Below are 12,053 nucleotides of genomic sequence, written 5' to 3'. Positions count from 1 at the left end.
AAGTTAAAAGAGCCATCAGGCAGCTGGTTCCACAACCATCAAATCTCACAGAACTGGACAGTGCTATTCATCAGGCATGGTGTCAGATTCCTTGCATCACCTTTCAACATCTCGTGGAGTCAATGCCAAGAAGAATCGCAGCAGTATTGAAGGCAAAACGTGGCCCAACGAAGTACTGATGGGGTGGTCATAATAATCTGGCCACTCATAATAATATATATCCCACGTTCAAAGGCTGTTAAATCGCGTTGTTTACCCATATCTTCAGAAAAAAATCACTTCTACTGTCGTGGTAAACAACCTGCTTCCGTATTTATAATGGTCTGGCCCTCTAGCAACTTCAGCAAGAAATTATAGCTAATTTGCCTACCAACGTCAGGTGGTCATAATAATCTGGCCACTCAGTGTATATATTTATCATATACCTATGTTTTGTTGTTGTTACTGTTTGTGTGTTTATATATATGTTTGCACTATCCTTTCAAAAGTTAGTTGCATGTCTGGACAACAGTAGTAAACAATTAAAAAATATAAATAATGAGAAAGTAGTATTTCCAATAGTCTCAGAGGATATCAAGAATTAAGGAATAACACTAACAATATATAGATGTAATATGAGAGATATTACAAAATACTTAAATAAATGGAGAAATAGAGCATGTTCTTAGATAGGAAGGCCAACTATAAAAATGATTGCTCCCAAATTGAACTAAGATCTAATGCAATTAAAATTCCAACAGGGTTGTTATTTTGTTATGTATAATTTAATAACATTATAAAATGTATAATAAAAAGTAGAAGGCCACAGATAGCCAGGACACTTCTAAATAAGTAGTAGACTCGTATAAGAAGTAGGCACATATTCTATTTAGACATCAGGACATATTATGAAAAATAGTAATAAAAAGTATGTATTGGTGCAGAGATAGGCAAATTAATTAATGGAATAGACTACAAAGACCATAAATAGACCCAAGAATATATGGAACTTTGGATAGAACAAAGGTGGAATGTCTGATTAGTGAAAAAAACTAAAGATTATTCAATAAATGAAACTAGAAAAAAAGACTTGTCTACATGGAAAAAAAAGGTACAAATGAAACCCTATTCTCATTTCATGGTCAAATGTCAATCCAGGAACATAAATGCAAACCAAGAAAATAAATGCAAAAACAAAACTTCAAAATTCTTGGCAAAAAAATAAAAAGGCAAACCTTTTAAATCTTAGGGTGAAAAAAAATATTTTTAGACAAGACATCAAAGAAGAAAATGACCAGTAAATTTTACTCTATTAAAATTAAGAACTTTTGTTTATATAAAAATGTCATAAGGAGAGTGAAATGACAACTTGAAAACTGGAAAAAGATTTTACAAGTCACACAACTGACAAAGGATTTTGTATTAAGACTGTATAAAATAGAAGTCTTATAAATCATTTAAAAAGCACAAACTATTCAGTATAAAAATGGGCATAAGACATGAACAGGCATTTGACAATAGGAAGCCCATGTAACCAATACACACTTGGAGATATGTTGAACACCTTTAGCAATGTAGGAAATGCAAAATCTAGGCCACGATGAGCCACCATTTTACATTCATTTAATTGGCTAAAAGTGACAATATCAAATGCTGTAAAGGGTGTGAATTTGGAGGATCTCCTTTACATTGCTCCTAGGAGTAACATGGCAAAACCACTTTGGAGAACAGTTTATCATTCATTCATTCATCATTTAACTTTTCTTTCTCCCTCCCCATGCCCCCTGTTTTGATAAACACAAGACTCCCCAAAACATTAAGACAGTTATCATTTGAGTAAAGTTTTAAGGCTGTATGTTTAAATGTATTTACCTCCTTCTTGTTAATGGCATCATTCAATCACAGTTTAGTAGCTTCCAAGTGAGAGGATTAGAAGTGTCAGGGGAATTGCTCACTCAAACCAGGAAATGTGGGGTTTTTAGTTCAAACAGTATCTAAGGAAGCTGGTAAGCGACAGCTGAGAAGATGAAAGATCAGATCAACGCCTCCCTTTGAAGCAAAGACACTCAGACTGCCAGTGAAGCGACATTCATTACTGCCCGGACTCCAAGTGGCTGCTCCTGACGCAGGCTTTAGGATGTATCATAAAATCTATAAAAATATCAACAAGATGCTTTCAAGTGACACCAAACAGCTAGAGTGCCTATTTGCAGGGACACTGCTGTTTAGAGGCAATTTGCTGGATTGCTTTCCATCTGGGACCATCGCAAGTGCCTTCCAATAGCTTTCTCCCCCTTCCCCTTCCTTCATTGCTCCCTCCTCCCATCAGCTAGAAACTAAGATTTTCAATGTTTCATTTCTGCTTCCTTGGAGGGCCAGGAGGAGAAAATGACGCTTTTCTTGGCTTGCTTCTCGACTCTCCTAAGAGATTCAAAGACAAAAAGATTGCTTTGGGAAAATAATAATGCCAAATGAGCATTAAAATAATAAATGGGTTTTCTGGAAATTAGGTTCTCAGAGGTCATGCAATTAAAAGTTAGGAGGAAAACACACCTCAGGCTTGATTGGAGGAGACAAGTGAGCGCCAGGGCAAATGCTTCCACCATCCTGAAACTTCCACTCAAGGTTTTACTATAAGCCTGGGAACTGGCTGATGAATCTATTTGCATACTTCTAGCCAGAGTGTAGTATAATTTCATAGGCCCTGATTATTAATAATAAGGAGGAGTGTGATTAGAGCCCTGAATATCGAGGGGTCACAGCAAGGCACAAGGCAAACATGAGTCAGCAGCACATCATTATTTGAAAAATAACAAACAAGGACCCCGACTGCCTGAGGAGAAGCATAGATGCCTTTCATTACATGAATGATGATATATTACACTTGGTCGTGGCATCATTAAAATCAAGGAACTTGTTTCCCATCTACTGTCCTCAGGAGAGCTTTATGGAAATTCAGGAACCCATAGCAGCTCGCGTTTCAATAAATGTGCTTTCCTTGTGTGATTCCTCACCTTCTCCCACCAACCTCGATCGCACAATCCTTGACCTGAACAGTTGGGAAGAACCGTACAGAGTATTTATAGAAGACTGTCCTGCTGTTGAGGGCATGGTGATGCAGAGAGGTAAAGCAGCCACACCGAAGACACAGAGCATCTCGGGCTGAGCCTTGAATCAGAACCTCGGTCCCCCACTGCCCTAGTCAGGGCTCACCAAAAATCCAACTTCCTTTTTTCACTGGGCTAGAAAGCCAGATCTGAGCAATAGGACAGAATTGTATACTAGTATCATCTGGCTGCAAAATACTGGGAATTCAACAAACCAGCTCAAAAAGGTGCAGCTCTACATCAGAACAATGCCGTTTTTGAAATATTGTGTTTCACACAAAGGAGTACTACTATTTAGTGAAGAACAGACGCAGAGTGACATTTTAGGCTGCTAGGTTTGGATAAATTAAACTGTAGCCGATGTCTTCATTTGAGGAAATACGTCTCACTTAGTCCCTCTCACTCCAAAACAAGCATGAGAGGATGACCCGAGAATGACTGTTATGCTAATGTATGTGACAATACGTCAGCGTCTACACAAACGCCCAACTGGAAACATTGCCCATACTCCAGCTGCAGATCTTTCTCCCAATAGTGTGTTCTGCAACCCACACAGACACAAAGGCCTGATTAGAAGGTCCCTAAGGTCCTTTCAGTTCTAAAGTTCTCTGCTTCTATAATTTAAAGTTATTGGTTTTCCAGTCCTTTAGCTCTTTTGTTAAACTTAAAAGATAGTAGTTATCTGGTTCAACTTTTGATTAAATTTGAGCTTTATTAGTAGTGTCATAGCAGAGTTCCTTTTAAGTGTATGTTATAAAAACTTGGTTTAATAATGCTTCAAACATTTTTTCAAAGAAATATATCTTCAACTCTGTTTCTATAAGTTGTCCTATTGATTCTATTATGTGGTGGGTGAAAGACACCCACAAATCCTCCTTAATGAGAAGTGGAGTCTATGCCCTCTCTCCTTGGGCCTGGCTGATCTTGTAACTGTTTGACCAATAGAATATGGCAGAAGCAATGCTGGGCTGGTTTCTGGGTCTTGGCCTTAAGAATATGGCAGCTTCCACTTCCAATATGGAGTCTTCCAAGTACTCAGCCATCATGCTGTGAGGAAGACAAAACAGCCTCTTGAAGGCAACCAGATGAAGAGGAACGAGGCCCCTAGCTGAGCACCCATCCAAATCCACCCCTGAATTTCTGGCCATGAGAGTGCACTGTCTTGGAAGGAGGCCTTCCGGCCCCATTTCAGCCATTCCAGCTGACATCAAATGGAGCAGAGATGAGTCAACCAACCCTGACCAAACTGCAGACTCATGAGTAAAGGAATGTTTGCATTGAGGCAGTTTGTCATGTAGCAATAAATACTAATATCAATAATGATAAAGAAAATAATAAAGGTGCCCTAGCTGGTTTGGCTCAGTGGATAGAGCATCGGCCTGCAGACCAAAGAGTTCCAGGTTCAATTCTGGTCAAGGGCATGTACCTAGGTTGCAGGCTCCTCCCCAGCCCGGGCCCTGGTGTGTGCAGGAAGCAATCAATTGATGTGTTTCTCTCACGTTGATATTTCTGTCTTTTCTTCTCTCTTCCACTCGCTCTGAAAATCAATGGAAAAATATCCTCAGGTAGGAAGAGAAGGGAAGGGAAGGGAAGGGAAGGGAAGGGAAGGGAAGGGAAGGGAAGGGAAGGGAAGGGAAGAAAAAAATAAAGGTAACATCCTGTGAGTATTTAATGCAAAGTACTTCACAAGAGTTATATCATTTAATTTGCATCACAAAGCAATGAGGCAGCCACCCTTATCATTGCCTTTTAACCAGGATGGAAACTAAGTAGCCCAAGTTCATATAGTCAGCATTGCAGAATCAGTTCACCAACCCAAATCTGCCTGTACTCAATCCGCGTCCTCTGTATGACGGAATCTATTGCCTCTCTGCAAATGACAGCTACATGTGTTTGGACAGTTCTGACATCTCACAAGCTCCCTTCTGATCTCTGGAAGAGCATCCGCCCGTGTCCTACCTCTGAACCTTGCAGTTCTTACCTGCAATTCATTTGTTTGTCACTACTTCCCTTCTGGGCTGGGGTCCCACAGGATACGGGCTAGATCTTATCTTTCTCAGTGTCTTTCGTGTTTGGTAGAGTTGACTCCTCACAAGTGTGCTTAACTGCATTATTTTCCTGCTTCCACCTCAAACTCTTATATCCCAAATCAAATCATCATCATCTCCATGGTTACCTAGCTCTCCCTTTCCTCTTCCCTATTCCATAAAAGACTTCACCATTCTTACAATGCTGCAAACTGACACCTGTTTCTCCAAGTCTCAAAAAAATGCCTTACTCTCACCTTTTCTTTATAGTCCTGGCTCCCATTACTCTATCTGTGGATTATTGTAATTTTGCCAGAACTGGTATTCTTGCTTCCTTCTATCTTTTAATCCATTTTGAACATTTCTTCACCAATGCCAGATGAATATTTTTAATATGTCTTTCTCTCATCATTGTCCTCTTAAAATCATTCAGTGACTCATTGTATGGGTCAGTTGGGATGCTTCGAACTATAAGTAAAACCCAACTTGTACTGTCTAAACAAGGAAATCCAGAGTTCAGAAGTAGAATCCAGGCCCTGGCCAGGTAGCTCAGTTGATTAGAGCGTCATCCCAATATGTCATCCCGATAAGGTTGCAGGTATAATCCATAGTCAGAGCACATACAAGAATCAACCAGTGAATGCATAAATAAGTAGAACAACAAATTGATCTCTCTCTCTCTCTCTCTCTCCTTCCCCCACTCTCTCTCTCTCTCAAATCAACTTTAAAAAAAAGTAGAATCCAATGGCTCAGAATTTTAATTTTAAGGATCTAGCTTCTTTGCCAGCTCTCCAGCACTGGTTTCATGCCAAGCCTCACCTCTCTTCATAATTCAGCTGCCTAGTGGTGACATCAGGGACCACATGCTCCCTCAAAAATTCAGTGGGAGGTTTTTTTTAAGAGCCAAGCAAAACTTTTCCAAAAAAACCTTCCCATTAAACCTTTCCTTTCATCTTGTTATCAAGCTAAATTTGCTATGGCTTACAATACAGCTTTATTTCGTGCTCATTCTACATGTCCAATATGGGTTGGCTGCACTTCTGCCTCCTGTCATCTTTGTTGTGGAATCCAGATTGAAGGAGTAGCTCTTATCAGGGGCATTGCCAGAACCACAGCTGGCCTCACTTTTATTGGTCATTGTGAGCCTCATGACCAAGACTAACATCAGTGGAAGGCAATATATTTTGCCTTCCAAGGAAGGGCACGGCAAATATTGTGAATAATAATAGATGTGCCACAACTTCTTCAGCCTAAACCCGTAGGCAGCAAATGGGTAGTGATTTTGCTTACCCCAAGGCACACCCCTTGAGTTGAGGTCAGTGCCCAAGAAGTTTTGCTGCCATCCAATTAGAGCAAGCACATTGGGGACTTAACCACAATGTCCAAAATCCTTGGCATTCAAAGTCTTTTATGCTCTTTTTCCAACCTAACTATTCAGTCTCCTACTGGTCTCCCACTCACCAATTAGGGCCTTCTTCTGTAGACAGGCATCTATCTCCAACATGGCTTATGTTGGTTCTCCCACCCAGAATGTCTTCTTTTGGCCTTTCATCCAGGCCACACCCTACCCTCCTTTTAAGCCTCTCTTCTATCACTTTCCCCCTTTGAGGTTACTTTTCCTCTACCACCAAACTTACTAATATAGACTCATGAAATGTAAGATACTCAAGGACCCTAAAAGTAACTTAGTGTGGAATCTCCTAAAGGGAGGACATACCAATCCTTTAAAATGCTTTGTACCCCCACTCCTGCAAACCTAAGAGGTAGGAAAAGTGGTCAGAAACCCTGCATGTGTGTTCTCATCTCTATTGCTATTCACAATGTTCATTAGCAAACTAAATTCTCTGAGAGGTTTTGATAAAATGATTATAAGTAAGAAATTAATAATAAAATATGCAAATTATATAAATTATAATATATAAATATATAAAGTGGACAAAAGTAGGTTTACAGTAGTAATAAAAATATTGCAATAATTAATAAAATAAAAATAATACAATAACTAATAAATAATACAAGAATAAACTGTTTCATGTACTCACAACTGCAAATCTACATTTGCCACCCCTATATATTTATAAAATACATTCATGTACCAATAAAATTAATTAATAAAATCTTAATTAGTAAGAAATTGTTAAACGTTGCTTAAATTGGTATTTTTTAAACATATTTGTCACTGATTTGTCACTTACAACTAGTAAGTATTGCTGATAATCAACATTGGAAAATGCTGATGTAGGCCAAACCCTTCACTTAATAGATTAAGTTACCAAGATCCAGATAAATCTAGTGACTTGTCTAAGGCCACACGGCAATGGTGGTTAAAGAGAAAGAGATCTAAGCTTGGAGCTAAAACCCTGAGGACTATTTCTGCCTTTTAACTAGGTGTTCTAATGTCAGTTAACCACAAGACATTTGGAATATCAGTGTTTCCTCCTGTGTTAAATGAAGATTACAATGAGAGCAACTTCTTGATGTTATTATAAGGATTAAATAAGTTAATGAGTAAAAGCACCTTATGAAGTGTACTATTACATACAAAGGTACTGTTATTACATGGGGAGCATGAGGGTTAAAACTCAAGTTCCGGGGCTTCCAGCCACTGTTTACTTTCCACACCAGCCTGTCTCCCAATCCCCACCATTCCTTCTTTTGCTACCTTATATATCATTTGGTCACTTTTTGTCCATGTGCCTGTGTGTTTCATCAGCAAGACTAGAGGTTCTTTCAAGCTAAGGAATAAATCCTCTACTTACATTATTTCTTCCCAGCACCAAGCACAATATTATATACAAACTAAATCTTTGAAAAATACTCAATAAATTGAATTTACCCCCAAACTAACTGGAAAATGACACTCAGTGTAGAGAAAGTAAAATTTTCAGGAAGTCACTAATTTCTTAGTACCTACCTGAAAATTCAGAAACAGCTAAAGGTAATTCCTGCCCTAGAAGAAGTGTACTTACACAAAGGAAGTTTCAAAGAAAATGAGATTGATAATTTAAAATTCTGGCCTGTGGAAGGAAGGTTTAGGGGTTGAGTGTTGTTTTAGTACTCATTATGTAAAATTCTAATTGTGTTTCATAGTGACAAGGCCTTGCAATATTAAGGTTCTATGTATAATTTCAAAACACATTAAATAAATATACATGAGTTGATATGTGTTCCATAAAAGACTAGTGCTGACAAGTACAAATTCTGAGGAAGTTGGTAAAGACTGAACTTTATTGTTTTCAATATTTAAGAATGGGTAGAACATTTGAAAACTGAATGCTGATCTATTAATTGGTAGCTGGGTTTTTTGTGGTTTTTGTTTGTTTGTTTTTGGAGAAAGCCTATTACAATGTCATACAATAGATATTTTATAGATTAAGACATCATTCTAATGGGTGGCTAGACCAAAATTACTAAGGTACAGAAATGATGGCAGAAATTCTTCCAGGTTCTAAATATACAGTCACTTTATTATTGATAATTAAAAATATTTGAGCTTTGCCCTGACCAGTTTGGCTCAGTGGATAGAGCGTCAGCCTGTGGACTCAAGGGTCCCACGTTCGATTCCGGTCAAGGGCATGTACCTTGGTTGCGGGCACATACCCAGTACGGAGTGTGCAGGAGGCAGCTGATCAATGTTTCTCTCTCATCAATGTTTCTCACTCTCTATCCCTCTCCCTCTCTGTAAAAATTCAGTAAAAATATATTAAATTTTAAAAATAAATAAATAAATAAATATATTTGAGCTTTTATATTAATACCTTAGTGAACACTCAGAATACATAAAAATGTGTGCAGAAAAAGTGACTACTAATATACTGTTAGTACTGCAGGTACACAAGTTAAAAACACAATGTATTAAATAATGAAGCTCTATTAAAACGGGCCCTATGAATTCTTTTATTTTTTGTAAGTTTTAATCTGGCATATTTAGTCAAGTAAAATAAAATGCATCTGTTAACAATTAAAATTTTTTAAGTTAAAAAAAAAGAATGGGTAGAACCTTCAGCTTGTCCACAATTCTAGAACATCTTATGTTGAAGGCATCACTTTCCAAATTAGTGGGAAATGTTTCAAACTCTGTAGAGAAAATCATTCATCAATGCTAGGAGTTTTCTTTACTAGGTCACAATTAATACTTGAAGTAAAAAAATAATTTATTGGCATTGCTATTGCAGGGTTAAACTGTTGTTTGCCTGCCTATATCCCTGAATTAGACACTGATGGATAAAATTCTTTTTTAAATTATATTTATTCTCCTTGTTTGTGTAATATCTCTCTTCATACAATTCTTCATTAATATATCCAGGTAAATGGGTTCGTGGGACATTAATAAGTGACGTATTTCCTATATCCTTTAACTGGATATCCTAGAAATGGAAGATGTGTACTTTTGCTACAAACTTATATTTACAAGTTTAATTAGTCAAAATGCTATATATTCACATGTATTAGTCAGAATAAGCTAAATTATGCTACAGTAACAAAAACCTCCTAAATCTCAGATGCTTATTTCTTGCTCTTGTTTCCTGTCCAGCATGGGGAGCCAGGAGGCTCTGCTGGTCTTCGTCATTTCAGGACTCAATCTGAGGAGGCCTGTGCTTCCACACTCACCACATGGGTGACTGGGAGAGCTAGAGCCCATTACACTGGCAATTAAACACTTCCGTTCTTAGCAAAAGTACACATCACTTCCGCTTCCATTTAACTGATCTAAATTGTAATCAAATCATTTCCAAGTAAGTCTTGTCATATTGCTTTGGCTATTTCCCACTTAAACTCTACTCCTGCACTGTCTGATCCATCAATCACTAGCTGCATGTGGCCAGTGCAAATCAAAATAGGCTAGAAGTACAAATTACACACTGATTTCTCTAAGACTTAGTACAAAGAAGAATGCAAAATTACCTCATTAATCATTTTTAATATTGATTACAGGATGAAATGATAATATTTTAAATATAGTGGGATAAATAAAATGTATTATTAAATTTAACTTTACTGTTTCTTTTTACTTTATGTAATCGGACTATTAAAAGATGTAAAAGTCCATATGTGCCTTGCTTGTGTTTCTATTGGTTAGCATTTTTCTGGTCAATTCAGGGTTTTGTTAGCCAATTTAAGAGTCTGCTCTTCCCTTCTCTCAAAGGCCAACTCCAGGTGGGCTGAACGTGCATGGCATTCGGAGTGAGAGGCTCAGTCTGTACAGGCTGTCCTCTGTCTTCCTGTAGTGTCCATGAAGATGGCTTCATCACACCTGGTCTTTCTTGAGCATCCTCAAGACCCACTGCATCCAACTGAGGTCATACCCCCAGCAAGACTTTCAGCTGACACACTCCATGTGCGAACACCGGCAAGATCCTCTTGATGAGATGAGAGCCTCTGCTCGTCCTCCATCCATCTAAGGTCCATCTGCTTTTCTCAGCAATTGATGGTCCTTTGTTCTCTTACTGTGGTGGACTCAGGGCTTTTTCCCCCCCATATATCTTATTTTTATGATTTTCTTTTATTGTCTAAAGTTTTACATATGTCTTCTTTTCCACCAATTGACCCGTCCCCCTCCATAGCCATTCCCACCCCGGGCAAGCCCCCACCACCTCAGTGTCTGTGTCCATTGGTTATGCTAATATGCATGCATACAAGTCCTTTGATTGCTCTCTAACTCCCCCTCCCCTGCCATTTGTCTCTGGATCTATTCTTGTTCATCAAATTATGTTCATCATTATATTCCATATATGAGTGAGATCATGTGATATTTATCTTTCTCCAACTGGCTTATTTCGCTTAGCATAATGCTCTCCAGTTCCATCCAGGCTGTTGCAAATGGTAAAAGTTCCTTCTTTTTTATCGCAGCGTAGTATTCCATCAGGGTTCTTTATAAGACCCGCAGTTTCCTGGACCAACACCCTAAACTTAAGTGCATTTTTTATTGTGGCAAAATACACATAAAATGTACATTGTGGCCATTTTTAAGTGTACAATTGAGTGGCATGAAGTGCACTCACATTGTTGTACAACCATCACCTTCATTCATCTCTAGACCTTTTCATCATCCCAAAATGAAACCCTGTACTCATTAAACAATGTGCATTTTTCATCATCTCTCTCCCACCCTAACGGAGCTCAACCCAGAGATAGGCCATTGGCTTTTTCTCCCTAGAAAACACATCAGCAATTCAGTCTAGACTCGATCTTCTCAAGAAAAATCTCCTCCTTAAGATCCATGAAGAAAAACTGTCTAGAGATGCTCTTGTTGCTTGTAGATAGTGTCCACATAGTTTTTATTCAAACTTTTAAGAGTAAGGAGGGGTGCTTGTAATAACTGTATTAACAGGGACAACAAACATAAGCTGGGACTAGTCTAGGCAAATGGGACATAGGTTCACCCTATTTATAAGTCAGCAGTTCTCAAAGGGCAGCCCAGCAACCTCTGGGGCTTCCTGAGACTCTCTCAGGAGGTCCATGAAGTCAAAACTATTTTTTAATAATAGAAAGCTAATGTTTGCCTTTTCCTTTTTCATTTTCTCATGAGTGTACAATAAATTTTTCCAGAGGACACATGACATATGTTGTTATTGCTCTGATAGCTAAAATATATATATACTTTTGCATTCTTTAGTTTTTCAGAATTTTCCAAAGATTTGTGGCATGAACATGTACATTTCAGAGATTTTTTTCCTCAGGGTTTTACTGAATATTTACAAGCTACCTTGTTATATCTGCTATAATCTCTGCAATTTTATTACTATCCAAGAAATCATTATTTTGAAATTCCAAAGTTGTCCTTATGCTTATATCCTATATAATAAAGAGGTAATATGCAAATTTACCATCATGCCATCGCACAAGATGGCTGCCCCCATGTGGGCACAAGATGGCCGCCACAAGATGGCCAGCAGGGGAGGGCAGTTAGGGGTGACCAGGTCAGCAGGGGAGGGCAGTT

This window comes from Myotis brandtii, unplaced genomic scaffold (genome assembly GCF_000412655.1).
Source record: "Myotis brandtii unplaced genomic scaffold, ASM41265v1 scaffold94, whole genome shotgun sequence".
NCBI classification, from domain to species: domain Eukaryota; kingdom Metazoa; phylum Chordata; class Mammalia; order Chiroptera; family Vespertilionidae; genus Myotis; species Myotis brandtii.
The sequence above is the reverse complement of the archived record's forward strand: the minus strand, read 5'-3'. Positions refer to the sequence as shown.